The following is a 20618-nucleotide window of genomic DNA, read 5'->3' as shown; positions in this document are numbered from 1 at the left end:
TATGTGAAAAAAAATGTTTTCATGTCGGCATTTAACTCTCCTCGCTGCAGAAGGTGGTTTCCCCAAACTGCTGCGAGCGTTCCTTGCCTGTATATTTTATTCATATGGATCTGGTGTCGGCCCGTTCCTTCCGGGAAGAGCTGAAATCTGCCCTAGAGGCATCAGATGGAGTAGTCAGATTGTCAAGTGTGTCTCCTAATTGAAGTGAACATTGGCGCAGTGTTTGTCGACTGGAAATAAACAGCCTCAGTGAAGTAGCAGGTTTACAACCTTCGTGCGCTTGCTCGGGTCTTGCTGAGAGTTGAAGGAAACATGCAGAGAGAGGAGCGATTTCTCTTGGAAATGGAAACATTGCGGGGATGTCTTTCTTAGACATCTAGGGGAATCTGTTAGAGCCAGGAACCGCTGACCCGGGGCCTGCGTGGAGCAGTCAGCTGGGATTGTTTCTGGCCCTCCTGTCCCTGGGTGCTTCCTCCTCCAACATTCAAGGGTTCGGGATCAGCCTGCTTGCTGTCCCCCATCAAACCCTCTTATTGGCAAGTCTCTGCTATCAGAGTTTGAGGAACAAAAAGCGAAAGTGTGGTCAAGTTAAAAAGAGGCCCAAGGACCCTCTCCACACCTTTTCACAATGTGTCGCAGCAAATGCAGAAGCTCTGGGCCCACAACACTGTCCCAGCCTCCAGTGCCCCGGCATAGGTCCAGCTGACAGCTTTGTAGTGAACATTCTTGAGGGATGGGGATGGGTCAGACCCCCTGTTGCCCCGCTGCCTCGGTGGGTGCCATTAGCTCACTAGGCTCCTGTACCCCCATCAACAAAGGTGAAAGTCGCTTCCTTCCTAATCTTGCAAGGGTCTCCTGGGAATGAAGTCAGGTGATAAGAGGGTAGGAAGTGAAAACTTGATATAAATGGAGGACTCATTCTTGGGGGACAGTTTGGGAGTCAATGCAAAGCCTTGCAAATGAGAATGTTGGTTCTCCTTAAGGTCATGCTCCAGAGCAAGTAAGAGAAAGGGACCCAAGTTAAGCCCAAAGCTGAAACCCTGCCTTTCTGATAAGGCTGTGCAAAAATCACAGGGGGCTGTGCAAAAATCACAGGGGGTGAGTGACCTCCCTCCAGTCTTGGGAAAGCCATGTGTGCCCCTCCCACCACTTTCTTGCTTTCCTCCAGAGACCCATCGGCAGTAGGCCATTTCCTTCCATGAAAGCTCCCTGTGGGCCCGGTTCCTCATCTCCTGCTTGCCATCGCCCTTCTCTGGTCCGTTCCAGTTAGCACTAATCCACCAGCCCCTGGACACCCTCCCCCACTGCCACCCTGTGGAAGCTGTCGCTTAGATGCACCAGGCTCCTGCTAGGGAGCTGGCGGGTCCTGACCTCTGGAAGGTCCTAATTTGTTCTCCGTTTAGTCTAGATGGGGAAGCTGGCCTGAAAGTATTCACAAGTGCCATAAACCCTACTCCGTCTTCTCTGGTAGTGACTGGCTTTTCTCCCCTCCTCAGAGGAGAGGGAATGGGGGGTGGGGAGTCCGAGGCAGCACGTTCCTGCAGTGACTCTGAGAAGGCATTGACTCTTGAGGATAGAAGAGAGGCATCTTGCTTCTAAGGTCCCTGCAAAAAGTCTTTGTGACCTTTCCCTGTGACCTCCAGTCAGGGCCAGGACTTCCTCCCCACACATCCTTTCATCCTGTATCGCCAGCTCTCTCTTTGCACTTTGTTTTGTAATCTGCGTCTGCTTCAGCCACTGCATTAGCATCTCTTGAGGGCAGAGATGCTGCTTTCACATCCATATCTCCAGGACAAGCCTATCATAGAGTCCTACTGCTAAATTGAAGAAACTTTCCCTAACTGAACAAGCAAATGAACCTCAGGCACCTCCCTCCCACCTCCTAGCCTTGTGCTTTATCAGAACAGGTAAGCCAAGTTAGTTATGCTAAGAAAATATGAAACCATCTTCTATCACCAGCTTTTAGGGACATTGAGATGAATCTTAAAAAGTCAAACTGTGGTTTTATGCTTTGTTGTGAGTCATTTGTGCATTAGGGTTAATGTAAACCAAGTGATGATGGAGGTGGGGACACAGTATAATTTCCCTATTGTAAGCTTGACCTGTCCTTGTGGATTCATGGCTTTGTCCCTTTAAATCAGTAGGCTCTAAAGCAGGGGTTCTCAACCGGTGGGTCGCAACCCACAGGTTGAAAACCGCTAGCCGGGTCACCTAAGACTGTGATCGGCAAACTGCAGCTCGCGAGCCACATGTGGCTCTTTGGCCCCTTGAGTGTGAGTCTTCCACAAAATACCACAGCCTGGGTGAGTCTATTTTGAAGAAGTGGCATTAGAAGAAATTTTAAAAATTTAGCTCTCAAAAGAAATTTCAATCGTTGTACTGCTGATATTTGGCTCTGTTGACTAATGAGTTTGTCGACCACTGGCCTAAGACCATCGGAAAACACAGATATTTACATTAGGATTCATAACAGTAGCAAAATTGCAGTTATGAAGTAGCAACAAAAATAATTTTATGGCTGGGGGTCAGCATACATGAGGAACTGTATTAAAGTGTTGTGGCATTAGAAAGGTTGAAAACCACCATTTTAAATGAATGCCATGCCTAAATGGGCAGATTGGGGGAAGTATCTTAGAGATGAGCTATTTTAAAATGCACCCCACATGTTAGCAAGTCTCTAGCCAGCAACCTAGCATATATGTGGGCCTGGTTCCTCATCCTTTGCTACCTGTGACCCTTCTCTGATATGTTAGCTCAGCTCTATAGCTAATGGAACCCAACTCCCCAACATGTCTCTCTGAAATAAAACTAAACTTGTAGAAGCTCAAATCTTCATCAAGGCTTGTTGAGCATTTCGTTATGACTTCCCACCTCTGTCTCAAACCTGTTATTTATAAAACCTTGGTTCCAGAAGAAGGCAAAGCAAAGAAGTGGTGATGGCAGGTGTCAGGGGTAAGAAACCAGTCACTCCTCTTAGAGTGGGTGATTAATCAGTAACTGTTGACCTGCTCTTAGTGGGGAACACAGACTGGGCTGCCATCACATGGCTTATAACGACTTCCCCATGTGACATTCCTTGTGGATTGGAGAAGATAAGGGAACAGAGGAGTTTCCAACATGAGTTCTGGGAATGTGTAAAATTCCCCTGTGGAATTAGTTCCCTTGTAGGAAAATATTTCTGTCTCCTGTTCTTCTCAATGATCTCCTAATGGGCAGATCTAATGATCTTTTCTAATTTTTCATTTTCCTTGACATTATCTCTAGCATTTGATATGCTTGACCATTCTCTTACACTAAGGATTTTCTTCATAATGATCTCTAACCCAATTATATATCAGGACCTTCAAATATCCTATCTCATTAGCCTGAAATGACTTGGAGTCGTGCCTCCCTTGTCACCCAGGTTCTGCCCTGGGGTCTCTGCTCTTCTTTATTTTTACTGATTTCAGAGAGAGAGAGATAGAAACATCAATGATGAAATAATCATTGATTGGCTGCCTTCTGTATGCCCTCCACTGGGGATCAAGCCCGCAACCCCAGCATATGCCCCTGACAGGAATCAAACAGTCTGCAGGCCAATGCTCTATCACTGAGCCAAACTGGCCAGGGCATCTCTGCTCTTCTTTAAAGAAGCCATATCTACCCAACCACCTGCAAGGAAATGGCTTCCACTCTGTTACCTTTGGTCCTCACCCACATTCTTTTCTCCAGCCCCACATATACCACTGCCTGCTAGACATTTCCCTTAGATATTCTACCAACACCCCTAAATAACTGCAAGTGATTGCATTATATTTCTCTCATAAGTGGCCTCCCTGCCCATTTCTATTCTACCAGAACTCCAGTCTCTATACCTTTAATGCTTTCTCCTCCCTCATCTCTTCATAGCTCCTCAGTGACCCGTTCCATCAATTCCTGCTTTCTCCCTTCCTTCTGATTCCCATTTCCGTGATTCTAATTCAGGTCTTGTCACTCAGTACCTCAGTTATTGCATCGTCCTCTTAATTTATTTCTCTGCCACCTTCAGTCTTGAATATTTTGCCTGATTAATCTTTCTAAAATAATCCCTTCCTTCAAATAACACCCAGGATCCAAAACCTTCACCATCTCCCCCCTGGCTAATCCTGGCATCCAAGGCCTTCGGAAACCTGGCCCGCATCCACTCTTCCCAGACCCATCCATCGCTGTTGCGTGCAAACTGGTCTGTTCGGAACCTTTTTTTTTTTTTTTTTTTTTTTTTTTAAATATATTTTATTGATTTTTCACAGAGAGGAAGAAAGAGGGATAGAGAGTTAGAAACATTGATGAGAGAGAATCATCAATCAGCTGCCTCTTGCACACCCCTCATTGCGGATGTGCCCACAACCAACATACATACCCTTGACCGGAATCGAACCTGGGACCTTTCAGTCTGCAGGCCGACGCTCTATCCACTGAGCCAAACCGGTTTCGGCTGTTCGGAACCTTTGAAACAGAGATTGTTTGACCCCATTTTGTTCCCTCTGCTGCTCTCTTTTTGAAATGCTCTCCTCCTCCTCTGTCCAGTGTAAATCCTTCCAAGCCTACAAACTCAGGTCAAGGTCAACAGCTCAGGCTTCATGAAGAGTTCTTTAACTGTAACACATGCATCCATCCATTCAGCAACTATTTATGGGGCGCCTGCTCTATGCCAGCCACTGTTCTAGGCACTAGGGATGCAGAGGTGAATAGCAGCCAAGGTCCCTGCTCTCCTGGAGCTTAAGTAAATAATGAGTATGTTTAGAAGCAGTAACTTCTCAGCAACTCTCTCCACGAATGAGACAGAGTCTCAGAGTTGAAATGCCTTCTCGGAGATCATGTAGTTGGTGAACCACCATGGCCTGGATCGCAGGTCATGTCCTCGGGGTTCTTTCCATTACCTTCAATATGTCTGTCTTTCTTTGGTTAAACTCAAGGTCAGGTCACAATTCTCTCAAACTTGTCCTAGCACTTAGCAAGCTACTGGGCATGTTGCAGGTACTCAAAGGCTACTTGTGGGAAGAAAGAAATAGGGAAAGCAGGAGGCAGGCCAGCCAGAAGGCAGCAGGGAGACGGGGTGTCCCTATTAGGTCACAGACACATAGCATCAGTTTTCCTTATCTGAGCCCATGTATCTCATTAGCATCACATGCATTATCCAAGTCACTTAGCCCACCAGAGAGTCCAGGGGTTAATAAAGATGCTGTCAGGGAGTACTGGCTTTTGTTTTCCACTAAATTTCCCTTTCAAGGAGCAAATTCTATCGTTTGGACTGTGAGTATGACCCAGGGGGTACTCAGTGTCCGGCCAGCTTCCTATGCCTGACGGTGACAAGTCAGAACAAGATACAACTCAGCGGGACCAAGACTGGGAAGAGTCAAGACAATTTGTTTACAACAATCTGAAACAGACATTGGTCACACAATGCTTTCCTTTTACTTTCCTCTGTTCCGTTGTCTACTACTTTTGAGCAAGAAAAATAGAGAGGAGGTGAAGGGAGGGAGGAAAGGAGAATTTATTACCGGTTCCTATTTATAGACTCGCAAGGCCAAACTAAACTATCTTCAGGGAAAGGGGTATTTAAATTGCATTTGAAACAGGACTTGAAACATGCCCTTTTACCTAAGTTATTCTTGTCCATTCACACTAACATTTAATGGATTCCCGTATTAATTACTATGGTTTAACTAACAAAACCTGTAGTGAGGAATGGCACCCCCAACTCTGATCTCCCTTTAAGTTATTTCCCATGTAGCATCCATCCTATAGCATGGCCTAAAGCTCCATTGAATAGCTCATTTGAGCAGAGAATACTTTTGAAAGAATATTAGTAAACTCTTTCAATGGAGTCAGAACACCAAAATGGAAAATTCAAGTTTTGAAGAGAGCCATTAAGTGTGATTAAACCTTTAAAAAGGAGAGAACAACGCCTGCAGAACTCTATTTAGCCATTTCATATCTTTAATTGTCCAAAGATTTACTTTAAAAGCACAGACATGAAAGGATGCCGAATGTTATGGTCGTTAGAGGGGGAGAGGGAAGATAAGGCCTGTTCACCAGCAAATGGAGCCGAGCCCAGAAGTAGAGACAACAAAAGCGCAGGGACCTGCTTCCTTCCACAATATATATGGAGAGGGGAATGAAAAGGCAGCGATTCTTGACTTAGCTTTGAGGAGCACAATGGGCATGATTAGGGATCCAGAGTGGGAGCGCATTTAAGTAGCAGTGGCATCCACCAGTCAGCTGGTAATTGGGATGAGAACTGAGGGGGACGAAGCCGAGGAGCGAGAGATGGAGAGACGGGGGAGAGTCATTTGAAAGGTTTTTTTTTTGTTTTGTTTTTTTTTAATTTGAGGAGATGAACATTCACTTTGGAAGCTAATATTATCATCTGCTTTCCTAACCTCAACCTTGGAGGCTTTGATTCAGTAAGAATGGGATGAGACCCAAGAATTTGTATTTTTAAAGAGCCTCCACGGTAATGCTGTTGCTGCTGGTCCTTGGACCCATTTAGAGGATGTCTGGAGGAAGGGGGAAGAGCATGGGATAGAAATCTATAGAAACACGCACACACACCCAGAGCATCCTACCAAATGGCAAGCATCCTACCTCCTTGTTCACTGTCAAACATGCGAGGCAATCCAGGGAAGGAAGTCAGCAGGGAAATTCAATGCAGAAGAGTATCAGCAAGATGGGGATTCCTTCTGGAAAACAGCAGGGATGAAGGAAAATTAGAAAAAAAAATCAGAATAAAAAGCAAAATAGCAGGCACTCAGGAAAGCAAAGTCCTGAGTTGAATATTCTTTAACTCTCCAACAATAGAAGTCAACAAAGCAATGTAATAATATGCTTTGGTATATATTGACGACAGTACGTTACAAAATAGTCATCCCCTGTGATGAAATGTTGATAAATTAGGATAGACATATGTAAAATTGTGGACTGTTAGATTGTCAAGTGATTTGAAAGAGTGTAAAAAACCTGTGGTTTCCAGGCCTTGCTCTATAGCCTTGAAGATGGATCTCAAGGCAAACCACCAACCACTGAGAGAGAGCCACCAATTGGGAAGGAGTCACGGAGCACTGCCCCCTGCCACAGCCAGAGCATCTCTGTTAGAGGTAGGACTCCATTTGAACAGGGAAGTACTAGATTAAATGTGTTTAAAATTCTTGCTTCTGGCCATTTCCCCTCATTTTACAAAGGGGACCACTGAGGTCCTAAGAAGCAGTGTCTTGTCCAAAGCATCTCACTGTGCTTGTGGCAATTTGGATCTAAGCCTGGAACTGCTGGATCCTAGTCCAGCGAGGCTTCCTCCAGAGCACCTCACCAACCCCTTCAGACACTGGAACTTGTCAAGCAGGTGTGTTTTACAAGACTTCGCCACTGTGTGTGGAAAGAACATTTTAAGGGTCACGATTTAGTCAGTGGCACATCTGAATGCGTGTGATAACAAGCAAGGTCATCCCAGAGTGGTGTTTTACATTCTTTTGAAGTAGGAGGGTTCAGTGAGGTGAGGAGGAATAAACAGGACTCCTTGGTTCAGAAGGAAGTGGGAACACCTGTGGAGTACTTAAACTACTCGAAGCCTGTTACACACATCACAAACCTTAGACCTTCTCCTTCGCATAGCAACCCAATGAAGCCAGCTAAATTACCCTCATTTAGCCATGGCCACGGTTGAGGCCCAGCAGGCTTCACTCCATTGCCAAGTGGGGATGACAAGTCTGGGTGACTTCAGGGCCCCAAACATTTTGTACTTAATTACATTGTCCTCCGACAATGGGATACTTTGGGGTTCTTCATGACAAACACACACACACACACACACACACTACCATGGGCGATACATGAATCTTCCTGAATTAGAAATGTAAGAGCTGCCATGGGCTGTTCTGGCAATACTTGACTTCTAAGGAATTTTAAACAGGTCCTTTAGGGTCAGCACATTCCTACATAAAGCTCTTCTCTGGCTTCCAGCTTTCCTTCAGCTCATCCTTAGGGGAGTTTTTTTGGGGACTCTGAGTGAAGACAGCAGGGGCACACCCTGAGGGTAGAACTTCAGACCATCTTTCCCTGCTCCCAGGCCACGGACTTCAACACAACACAGAGTCAGGGGCTTAGAAGGGGCAGCTGTGTTTGTGCCTCTCCACCTCTCTTAACATTTCTCCCACTTTTCTGTGATGCAGATGGTGCATAATTGAAAGTCTAAAAAATGGAGAAAATAATCCTTATGATCCTGACAACCTTACATATACCTGTTTTCATTCTGGTGAATTGTTCCTATTGTCTGTCTTCATAAATAGAGACTTCCTATAGTTACAGTCCTTTGGGGCGCATACTTGGCATCTTAACCTCCTCCTCCTCCCCGCGCACACACACAGACTTAACCCTACATCACAGATTTTATCCAGGAGGCGTGTGGTTACATCCTCGTTTCCTCCCCATGCTTCTCTCCCTTCCTTTCTTTTATTCACTCTCCCTGTTCTGTCTTTGTCACGTTGTCTCCCTTCCATGTTTTTCTCCCTTAATTGAATTGAAAGCTTGCCATAGGCTCCTGGGAATGAAGACATGGCTGAGTTCTGACTGGGTCTCCTGTCATAAATCAGTCTCTCACCAGATGTTTCCTAGGAGTAAAATGGGGTAGGTGAGAGGAAGGAGAGCCGTGGTCGTGACGACGGATCAGAATCCTGGGCAGGGGCGATTATGGGAGTGGAATAAGAAAGGAGCAGGCTGTGCATTCCATAGCATCAGGAGGTGAAGTGTTTCCTTCCTCATCACCAATTGGGAACATTACTATTACTACTATTGTTATTATTTCCAAGCAAGGCCACCTGGGGAGGGTAAGGTGGCTTCTTGTATTGTTCTAAGTCCTGGCCATAGTTCAGTGGTGTTATAATACAACCCTTGCAAAGATGGTTTCCTATTAAGAAAATGTGTAGAATCACAGTAACAGCAGTGGATACTCCCCCAGCCCTTTCAACATACGAAGCATCATTTCAACCTACAAAAGCAAAGAAAACGTTGTAGGCAGAATGAGTGGGAGCTGACATTTGACAATGAAGAGTTTAGCTGAAGTTCTCCCCAGATGATTAACGTTAACAAGCACTTTGCAAGGAGAAGCATTTTAAGAGGGGCCAGAGGCACCCATTGAAAACCCAGGAAGAAGCCAAGGTATTACTGAGAGGGCAGTGGGAACGAGGAGGCACATTCAAAAGATGGGAGGGGAAGATACCTGGGGAAACGTTAGTAGCGCCAAGGACTCTAATAAACGTTAAGTTGCAATTTATGGTTATCTCTTTGTGGTTCAATTTCCTTGGCAATTATTATATCCGAGTGACACTTCAATTGAATTACCTGCTTCAATGACTATTAACAAACCAAAGTCCTTAAGTTCGAGGAAACTATGAAGGCAGCTTCAGGAGAGCCCTACCCCTGACACTCCAAGCTTCGCATTGCTTATCTCCTTAGCACCCAGAGGCCCGTCGCACAGCGGGGCCAGGGAGGAACCCGCCCACACAATAGTGTCCAACGTTTTCAAAGCACTTCTGGTGGATTCCACCTTCCCTGCGCCGTGTTGAGCTAACCCCCAGGTGACCGGCCGCCTTTCTTTGCACAGGACACAATGGCAACTAGAAACATTAACTCCCGCGGTGTCGAAAGAATCCGACTGCATTATTCCTTGACCTCTGGAAAGATAATGTGTCATTTGCTGTATGGAAATAAAAGTTTTTCAAAGCAGTTGGAAATATAATTGTGTACGCTTCACTTGCCGCACCGCCTTTCTGAGGTTTATTTGTTTGGCCCCTGGGAGCGAGAGAATGGGAGACTTTCAGAGAGGTGACCACGGATGTCTCCTTCCTTCTTCCCCCCCCCCCCCCACCATGGTCCCCTCCAGAAGGAAGATGCAGTGTTTTCTGAGCTCCGGATCTTGGGTGGGGAGGAGCGGCTCCTGGAGGACAAAGCCAGCCCGGGATGGAGGCGCAAGAAGGCCCCATCTGGAGTCTGAACACCCCTGAGGCGGGGCTGGGGGGGATCTTCCTGGTGGGTGGATATTTACTGGAAGTCAATAGCCCAGTGGGCTTTGCTCGGATGCTAATGAGGCCAAGGTTATACAAGTGCCAACTGGTTTCCTTCTGTTCCCTCTGCAGTGAACCGCCTCCTGTCAGCGGCCAGGCCTCTCACAATGCAGGAAGAGGGGTAATGAAACAGGCCGGAGGCTTCTGCCGGACAGATGGCTCCCCAGCTGTTTCTGCCCATGGGTAACTTTTGTTGCCACCACTCATCATCCCCTAGAAAGGACCGGGTCCTCCAAAGCCTTTCCCCTCCCACTCTCTGGAGAGACATGTCCTCATCCACAGGGCCTCCCTTCGGGACCGTGCTCAGGTAGACCATTTCTGACGTGCAGGATGTCTTGTATTGGTGCGGGAGCCAGCTCAGTCACAGGTGAATGCAGAGAGGTGGATCCCAGCCTCCCGATTGTCTCACCTTGGAAGCCCTTGTAAAACTATTCCCTCTCTTCAAGGCATCCGTGAGCCCCCAGCCTTGGGGCTCCCAGGAGCTCTTTTCTTTCTGATCTGTGAAATGGGCGTACTCAACCTGGCCCTTGCCAATGTGCAGGGTTGGTGTGGCCACCAAATGAGGAAACGCGGGGGCAGCTTTGGGAAGTGTGGAGCACATGCTAGCAGGCGTGACCGGTCACTTCTCCCTGACGCCCTCCAAAGTCAAAGTGATGGCTGTCAGCCGCTCTGGTCCCCGAGACAAAGGCGCTCTTCTTTACTGACATTGCGTCCCAGTTACTCTCCTGGGCTTGCCGCATTGGGCATTTGGGGCAGTGGAGATATAGGAATGCCTTTGAGTCCCTCCCCCTGTGTCCTTGGCACACTGTCCCTGCCGATCTCTCCCTCTTCCGAGCAGATGCTGCTTCCCCACGGTGTCAGTCAGGGTTCTCCGGAGAAGCAGAGCCCAGAGGAATTATTTTAAGGAGCTGTCTCACACAGTTGTGGGCCTGGCAAGTCCAAAAGCCCTGGGGCAGGCTGGGATGAGTAGAATTTCTCCTCTAGAAAAAGCTCAGGTTTTGCTCTTAAAGCCTTCCACTGATTGGATGAGGCCCGCCGGCATTATTGAGGGTAATTGCCTTTAGTTAAAGTCAGCCGATAGCAGATGTTAACCACATTTTAAAAATGACCTTCACAGCAACATCTATCCTGACATTTCATTCAACAACTGGGTGCCAGAGCTTAGCCAAGCTGACACATAAAGCCAGCCATCACACCATCCTTCCATGGTTGACATCCTAGGCCAGTGGTCGGCAAACTCATTAGTCAACAGAGCCAAATACCAACAGTACAACAATTGAAATTTCTCTTGAGGGCCAAATTTTTTAAACTTAAGCTTCTTCTAACCCCACTTCTTCAAAATAGACTCGGCCAGGCCGTGGTATTTTGCAGAAGAGCCACACTCAAGGGGCCAGTGAGCCGCAGTTTGCCGACCACAGACGTAAGCCCATTTTGTGGGTAAAGCTTTCTGAGCAGCTGCTCATTCCACTCTCAGGAGGGAGGTGGCTTTCTCCCTTGCTTTGTGTCTTCTGTGGCTTTCAAAGCCCTCTCCCTGCATCACACCGTGCCCGGTGGAGGTGATGTTGAGATCTCATCTCCTAGAAACAACTATGGTCCTTTCATGCAGCCATCAGAGTAAACACCATATTAATATTCCACAACCTTGGCTCTTTTCTGTTTAGAGAGAGGAGGACTGGGGGTTAGAGGGAAGCCAACTGCCCCTCGCTCGCTCGCCAGAGAATTAAATTCTGACCCCAAATGTAACCTTTCATGCAGCCCCCAGTCCTCCTCGGTGCAGTCTGGGGACCCACTCAGCTTGGCTCCAGAATAAAAAGGAAAGGCTGATGTGATTCCCCCCACGCCCTTCAGCTCAGCTCTTTCCAAAAGTGAGGCCGGGTTCTGGCCTCCGGGGAAAGGCCCAGAAGGAGCCTGTCCTAAGAGATTCCTAAGAGAGCCCTGTCCTAAGAGAGTCCATCCTAACGGTAGAAAACACAGGTGAAGGGAAAGCGAGAAGTGCTAGGTAGACACAAAGGAGCCATGAAAGCAAAGCATAAACAGAGCACCATCTTCTCTAGGTAAGCGAGTCCTAATGAGCTCTAAAACCGCAGGCATCGAAGGAAAACAACTGGAACTAGTCCATGTGTGGGTCTTCGCGGTGTTACCTTCTTCCCTGTGCTTCGTTTGGGAGAGGATTTACGTGAAGTTTGTATTTCCTCAGAGCACGGTAATTGATGGCTAAAGAAGCCCGGCCCAGAGTCACGGGAAAGCGGTGGGCAGTGGAGAAAGAGGTCGGAACTGGACATGCATTCATTCCACAAACGCAGAGTGAACAAGGGCTGAGCCGGCGGTACTGTGAGGGGGAGGCGCCTGGTGGCTGAGGCTTTTGCTCTCAGTAAGGATGACACCCACAGAAGTACCTCTTATAAAGCAAAGCAGGGCCAGGGGTTGGAAGGTTTGGGGGAGCACTGTCTCTTAGGGTCCCTAGTGGCCTGTGTGAGGGGGGTCATCTAGGCAGAGACCTGAAAGAAGGAAGTGAGGCCGTCAGCCATGGGCATGGGAGAGGATTCACAGTGGATCCTCTTTCCTGAAGTGACGAGGGCGGGCCCTGATAAACAGTACATCCTGTATAATCCGAGTAAAATGAAATACAGACATACAGTATCCGTATTTGTATGTGTGCACACAATACAACCAGTTATAAGTATGAATGTAGATAGTTACATAATTTACATAAGTAATCTCTTTATATACATATTTATCACATCTCTCTCTCAAGTAATGTATGCCCAAATTTAACATGAGTTATCTCTGAGCAATGCTATTACAGGTGAATCTCATGGTTTAATTTTCTTTCCTGATCTTCTATACCTCCCACATTTTATACAGCTAACCTGCTTTACATTTTCTGTCATGTATTCATTGCTCTCTTTAATCTCCCAAATGAAGTCATTGTCCACGGAGAACTGAGTGTTTTTACAATAAACTAACATGAAATAATGGTGATAACTATATCCGATAGCTATATGCTGGGTAGTTTCAAGTGCTTTATGTACATTATCTTACTTAATCCTCACAACAGCATGGAGGCAGCTGCCATCACGGCTGCCTCTTCCTTCTCCGGCTGAGGAAGCTGAGGTGTGCAAGGGTTCGATTGCCCATGGCCACCCAGCTTGTGGGCACTGGAGCTGGGGCTGCCCCCAGCAGCCTGAACCCATAGATAGTCCTGTCGGTAACACTGGGCCCGCTGCCTCCGTGGAAGCTCAAGGCAGTCTCTTCACTGTTCCTGTTTCTCAGAGGTGGAAACTGGAAGATGTCACCAGTGAATTATCCAGAGAATTGCCTCAGACACATCTCTGTCTCTGCTATTGATATAGCAAAAACCAAATGGAACCAGAATGAATGTATTTGATCAGCCCGCCTCCCCGGTGGCTAGTTTATTCCAGGACAGGTGGAATGCAGATTTTCATATAGATTTTAACTACTTTGATGAATTGCAATAAATCAAATGGGAGCAAGGTCAGGTCTTGGGTAGGGGTGGACACAGCCTCCACAGGCTTGGTCTGAAATGCACCTTTTTTCCTTTCCACTTCTCCTCACATTCTGCTTCTCCTCCCCGCACCTCATGTAAATTTCCTTTAGCGGACACTTGAAGATTGGATTCCATCAGAACGCTAGAGAAGGATTTTGTTTCTTTTGAAATTATGTGGCTATGTATCCGGATTCCTTTTTCTTGGTTGCACTTTCCTTTGGCTGTTTGGGTGACAGGGAAACTCTTAACTTCCTGGTTGTCCATGAATGAAGTGGCACAAGACCCACGTGTGCTAGAGGCACTGAGTGAGGTGACAGCAGCCATTAGGGAGAACCACGGAGCCCGGCTCAGACCAAAGTGGACTGAAGGCAGCCCAATCGTGAGCAGCCCAGCAGTACCTGTGGTCCTTTTGCTGTGTTTTGACGTCTTCTGACCAAAAGGGTCATTGTCAGTTTCAGTTTGTAGCATCTGAGATGCCCGTAGTGAGCGCTTCTGGGTGGGGCTGCCCGACTCTTACTGCATGCACTTCAGCACAGAGGGTAGGACTATGGCTCAACTGCCACTAAAAATCACAATAAATGTTCCCCATGACACGAGCACTGCGGTGGGACGAGGCATTTTAACAAAAGGCCAGTGATGTGGTTAAATCAGACTTGCTTTTCCCTGTGGCCCTGGCACAGTAACTGAGCAGCTGGGAGAAAAAAACAGTCTTTGGATGGAAAGACCCAAAGGGCCCCTTAAATCTTTCGTACACTCCATGTGCGGGTGACTCCTATCTCCGAACAGGCCTCCCTCACCCGCCGGCCTCGCCCCCAGTCTCAGAGCTGACACCCCCAGTCAGGGTAAACAAAGTCACACGTCATATGACATTGGCTTCGGCTGGTCTGTGGATTTGTGGTATTTTTATTCTTTCTCTTTTAATGTCCTGTGACTTCACCTTTCCCAGACTAGAGACGTATCGCCTTTGCTGTCTGTTGTGGTTTAAAAGCTTGGTCAATGCCTGAAAATGAATTGCAGCTTAAGAATCAAAGCTGAGTTGTCATCATGACTAGGAAGCCAGTAGGAAGTCACCAAATCAGTGTGTATCTGCATGTAACCCAGGTCACCTTTCAGACCAGGAGAAAGGTTCAGTTCAAGTTGATGACTTGGTCTAGCAAACAAGCAATTGCAGTAAAAAAGGTTAAACTAGTTGCCACAGGCAGATGCCCAGGGAGGTTGTGTCTCTGATAAAACCAGCAAGCTTTCTTCTTCTTCTTCTCCTTTTTTTTTTTTTTTTTTTTTTTTTTTAAGGATAAAGACATTAGATCATCCTTATAGTTTAGAAGCGTTTTTGTTTACAGTAAGAAGAAAAAGGTTGAGGAAACCCTCCCTTCATCCTTGTTCAGTATAAATATGGGTATATGTCGATGTGAGTGTCAGGACCATAAGGAATAAAGAACTTGCTCTCTGACTCAGGTGCTTAGAGTCATAATGAAGACAAACATTCATATGTGAAATTACTAACTAAGGTTAATGATCATTGAGAGGCAGTGAAGAATTTTTCTGTTGGAAAGACAGAAAGCAGATTCAAGCAAAGATAGTCTTCAGAGATGCATCTCGGAACAGAGCAAAAGAAGATAGATAATTTCACTGCTCCTGAAATTGCTTTAAGTTTGATCCCTAGAAGGCATTGGAGTCCACAGTTTACAGGTGAATAAGAGCATATTCAGATGCATTGGGGCGAGAAGCAGCAGCCAGTTGCCAAACTGTTCATCTAGTCCCAGGTCTACTGCTGTAACCATTCCATAGCAAAAGGATTGTCACACATCTAAGAATCTTCATATGTGGAGTTCTGTGCAGATGCCTAGCATCATACATAACATTGGTGGACACCCAGTCCTTGGTACAATCTGAGCCATATCTATTTCCAATTCTGTACAAGCCAACTGCATTTGGGGAACTAGTACTCTATTATGGAGCTGAAATCTGGGCCAAGGAGATTCCTCTCTCCATAAATAGCGAGTTGGAATTTTTTAACCTTTCCCTTTCCCAGATTCCAACCAGCACCATGAAGGCTATTTCAGAAATCTTGAGTTGAAAAGGAAGAGGGCCACAATTGGAGCTTGGGGGTGGCATTCAGGGGAGGGATGGTATTCAAAGGGACAGGAATCTGTTAGAAGATGTAGAAAGAGAAGCTGGAAAAGGGAAAGGCAAGCCAGGAGAAAATAACATCTTGGAAACAAAGTTTGGAGAACAAGGTGCAAAAGCAGTGGTTAAGAGTCTACGTGGTACAGACAGGTGGAGACAAGATGATGTTGTAAGTGTGCCTGTGCCATAACATGGATGGCACCGGTGGCCTTTGCCAGAGCAGTTCAAATAGATAAGACAGAAAACAGATTGTTGTGGGTCAAGCGATGGCCGGGAATGAGAAAAAGGGAAAATGTTAGTAAACTACTCTGTACAAAGGCCTATCGGGAGAACCTGGTTTGTATGCTCAGATAATGGAAATTCTAGGAATAAAATAACTCCAGCAATGTTCTAAGGGAGGAGATCCAGAAGACAGGTGTAAGGCTCATCCTGGGATGAAAGGAGGAATCCTTTGATATAGGGGAGGGAGGTGCAGAAAAGCTTGTGGGGTATAGGTAGGAATTTTAAGAAAACCTTGTCAATTACCCTTGTTTTATTGTGAAATTGAAAGTAATATGTAATATTCTAGGAAGAGGCGTAAGTCGCTAACTAAGGACATGTGATGGAATTGCTAATTGGTACTGAGGGGCAGCTGAGCCTGTAGACCAAAAATCAGCAGTGGCACTCGTCAGCACATTTGATTTATTTCCTGTTATACTCACTAGCTTGGGTTCAAGAGTGAAAGAAGCAGATGGTTTGGTTAATTCTTAGTCAAGGTGTTAACAGGCAGATGCAGCCAAAGGACAATTTGGCAAAGTAATTGCAGATGGCATGGCGGTGGGCACAAATGAAGAGATGGTATCTCAGGGTGACAGACAGACTCTTCATCGCTGAGAACTCAGAACTTTGGCTAAATGGAAAATGAACCCTTTTTGTGTTGCTGTGTTTCCATTTATCGCCTTGCTATATTTACACAGGTTAGATCAGCTGCTGGAAAAAGCTCTATGGCTAGCCAAAATTTCAGAACCACCCCTTTTCCACGAGTGCCTGATCAGGGTACTTCCAGCTAAGCTGGGCATATCAGACAGGATGGGTGAAATTCTTGTTCATAAGTCCCCTGAGGTCAGGTGACCTTCTGGGGAGCCTGCCTTCACTCAGAGATGGAAGTTGCTTCCATCTTAGCTCTCTGTCATTTCAACACATGGCCTCTAAAGGGGCAGAAAGGATGAATGAGGCACACTGATGATTAATACTGCAAAGGAGAAGTGACATAGCATTTAGTGCACATTCCCGTGAGCTCAAAGTCATCCGAAGACCCCAATGCAACTGCAGAGAAAGCTGGGAAAGGAAGGAGAGCATCTGAGCATTCAGGCAGCATCAATCACACTCTGAAACTGGATCAACTGCCACGTGGCCTAAGACCTGCTCTGCGTTTTCCGGAAACTTGACTCTAGGGATGAGCAGGGAAGGAGTGGGAAGTGTAGCGTCACTTGAGGATGACTGTCCACATGGCATGAGACCATAGCTTTGGAAAGTCAACATATAAGCTGAACTGTGATTCTGTGGTTGGGCAAAGAGGAGGAGAAGGAGCAGAGGGAGACAGAGGGAGAGAAGAAGAGAAGCAACAAGGTCATTTGATGAAACTTGAATGTTGGTGTAATCATTCCCCTCCCCCCCCTAAATTTGGCCCGACTGGAGTCTGCTCACGGGAAATAAAACAAATGAAGGTAAGGACAGTGGGAACTCGCCTGAGCTGCCAGCCACATGAATTTGCAGGGAGAAATGTCACAACCCAAGCTGCCCCTTCTGCCTTCCTCTCATTCCTGCCCTAACCCCCCGTTTCAAAACCACTGGTATGTAGAAATTGTGTTCAAGACCAAGAGATGGGAACAGGCCTCTCCCACCAGCTCTTGCGGGGAGCGTGCTATTTCTTTTTAATTTGCTCACTCAGTCCTGAATAACTTTTCAGAGGGCTCCAGACACCGCGGTGTGACAGCTTAACCAAGGCGCATCCCATGCGATGGAATTGCTCTACAAGCAACCTTGCCAAAGGCCCTTTTCGATGCACAAAGCTGGCTCTATCTTTGTATATTGAGGGAGCTAAATCAATGTTAAACGCTTGGCTCTTTTCACAGGACAATGACCAGGACCTAAGCTGCGTCCTTCCTTTTTGATTGACACTTGAAACGCAGCGCGGGAATCAGCCAGAGGCGCTGCTACAAGCCGAAGCCGCTGCTGGGATAACCACTGGTGACATCTGCAGAAAGGCCGACAAAAGGCAGTTGAAAGCTGTGTTTGTTGCCTTCCCCCCTCAGATCTCCTCGCTTTCATGGAGCTCCTTGCTTGCTTTAATATTATGATTCAGCACCTGGCTTTTTTGAACCTTGCTTTAAACTTCAAAAGGCGAGGTGGTATTAACAAACATGAAACGGAAAAGTGGCGGTAGTTTGATTTACTGTTGTCGTCTTATCAAGGGTTTTTTTGTCACCAGCTGCCACTTTCTGTCATCTTTGGAACCATTATCATTTCTCTAAAATCTAAAAGACTCCACTTAATAACAGCTTTGAATACAGGCAGGATCAGTAGCATGCACAGTTCTGGGGATGACAGGACCATCAAATGCAAAGAAAGATGTTGCCAAAAAAAAAAAAAAAAAAAAAAAAATCTTCACAAAAAAACAAAAAACCCAAACCACACAAATAATAGCCGCAGTACTTTCCTAGTGACCTTGATTTCAGAATTAAACAAGTCCAAGTCCAAGCCAGTGCCATTGTTACCTTGGAATGCACTGGAGAGTTTCCTTGAGAAGTTCCTGGCGGTGAGGGCTAGTGGGGGGTTAAAACCTCAGGCCACAGCAAGGCTTCCTGAGTCCAGGTAGGAGGGGAAGCTCTGCCATCATGGAAAGGGCTGGAAGGCCCTCAGCCAGCACAGCTGGCTCATTGTCACTGACTAATACTCTTGAGCAGCCACTTGATGCTGACAGAGATCAACCCTGCAAAGTCTTACCAGGGCAGAGGTCATGCCACACTCAACTTTCTCCTAAGGCCTGGCAACTCTGAGCTTCCCAGCTAACCCCTCCTGTTCCTCCCGCACCCCCGCCCACTGTATAGGTTAAAGCTGGGTCCATCCCAGTAAGAGTAAGCCCATTGATTAATTCTTCTGTCTGCTCGGGAGACATGCAATTGGCCAGAGCCACAAGGGACCTTAAGATCACCCAGCCTGGTGGTTTTAATTCTCTCCCGAAGACCTCTGTAAAAATGTTCATGCCTCGCTCAGCTCCTTTCCACATCATGTGAGTCCAAAATGCTGAGGGTGGGCCATCGACACCTGTGTTTTTAAAAGTTCTCTGGGTAATTGATTTCCAAAAAGGGTTGAGAACCAACTCTAACAGATGAGGCTTCTGAGACTCAGAGGAGTTAAGTCACTTGTCTAAGGTTGCACAGCAAGTATGGGGCAGACCCATGGAGGGTAATAACTGTATGGTGCTTTCAACAGGGAGGGGGCTGAGCAATGGCTTTGAAAGATGTAAGTCACAGTCATGCAAATTCCTGTTGTGGCCTCGCTTTCCTTCTCCCCATCTGTTCCCCATCCTAGGTCAGCACAACTCATCAACTTTCCGCACCAAGGAGCACCCATCCTTGATGCGTTCCTCTCTCCTCCTTCCTCATCCCCTCAGGGCCTTGAGAGAGCAACATGGAGGAAATACCTGCCGATCCCTGGCACACTAGTGGAAGTACATGGAAAAGGTGAAGCTGCTCACTTAGATGTTATCAAGTGCAAAACACTTCATTTGTGGTTTGATCTGATATGCCCCCTCCTTGAAAGCAGTCAAATATACGTGACCATCTGTTTCTCCTTTATGATCTAGTAGCACAAACTTGCTATGTTATTACATAGCTTTGTCAGGTGTGGCATCCACAATCCTACCTGTTATAGCTCTTTTTACAAAGGTCATTACAACAAATTAGCCATATAGACGAATACTAAGTAGCCTGGAGTTGCAACCCTGGATCCCAGTGGTCTACTCACAGCCCCAGGGGATGGCTCCTGGAAACCTCACAGATCTTCCAAATAGAAAGGGGGAGGGGGAAAGTCTGACAATGAGGAAGAGCATCTTTGCAGCTAATTGAGTTGTTCTAGTCTCAATATCAAACAAGAAAATAAACCCAAACAAAATCATGAGATCTCTGGCCTCACAAAGCAGGACTTTTTTGATAACTAATAGTCTTGTCAACTCTAGCCAAGTATTAGTGGTAGCCTGAATGGCTAGATCAAGAAAGACTCTGGGCTCAGCCATCAGGTTATGATGAATGATTAGCGAAGTTGGCCATGCATAGGGGTACATATTATGTATGTCATTTCAAGACCTGATCGAATGATTTAAACAAGTGTTGACAATGTTCTCCTTCAGATCATCCATGAGTTTATAACCTAGTTTTGTCACTCACTAGGCAGGAGAGCTTGGGCAAGTTACTTAAGATTTAGTTTTCTTATCTGTAAAATGGGTATAATGCCTCATTCTGTGTTTTGAGATTTGAATGACACAATAAAATGTAAAGCCATCAGCGCACTGCATGCCATGTAGTAGATGCTTTATTAAAACTGAAGCTCTTATTTATTCCCTTATGGAGGGAATAAATCTACTAGCCTGAGTTTGGGTCTCTGTGGATAGGCAATGCAAAAAACTAGGGTCGTTCTCTAAGGAATGAGGCCGAAGAATTTTGAGCCAAAAATATACCTTTTACTAAACTGTAGTCCAACATTTAAAAGAGGAAGAAAGAAAGGAAGGAGAGGAAGAAAGAAGCAGGGTAGGAATGAGGCAGGAAGGAGAACAGGAGTGAGGGAGAAGAAAGATTCAACAGTGAAATAGAAGATTTACAGAGATAGCATGGAATTAAGTGAGGGAGACTAGGACTGGAAAAAAAAAGTAT

At 46.3% G+C, this 20618-nt stretch overlaps 1 long non-coding RNA gene across 1 annotated transcript in view; it reads right to left on the bottom strand.

The window, feature by feature from the left end:
* Nucleotides 1-20618, bottom strand: part of LOC311612550 — a 203127-nt gene that overhangs the window by 5081 nt on the left and 177428 nt on the right. The window contains exon 5 of the long non-coding RNA XR_014793305.1: nucleotides 6607-6701. This is a non-coding gene — a long non-coding RNA (uncharacterized lncRNA). The remainder of the gene's footprint in view (nucleotides 1-6606; nucleotides 6702-20618) is intronic.

The sequence above is a fragment of the Pipistrellus hanaki genome (genome assembly GCF_964339955.1).
Source record: "Pipistrellus hanaki genome assembly, chromosome: 18".
Classification (NCBI taxonomy): domain Eukaryota; kingdom Metazoa; phylum Chordata; class Mammalia; order Chiroptera; family Vespertilionidae; genus Pipistrellus; species Pipistrellus hanaki.
Note: the sequence above shows the minus strand (reverse complement) of the source record. Positions and strands in the feature narration are given on the sequence as shown.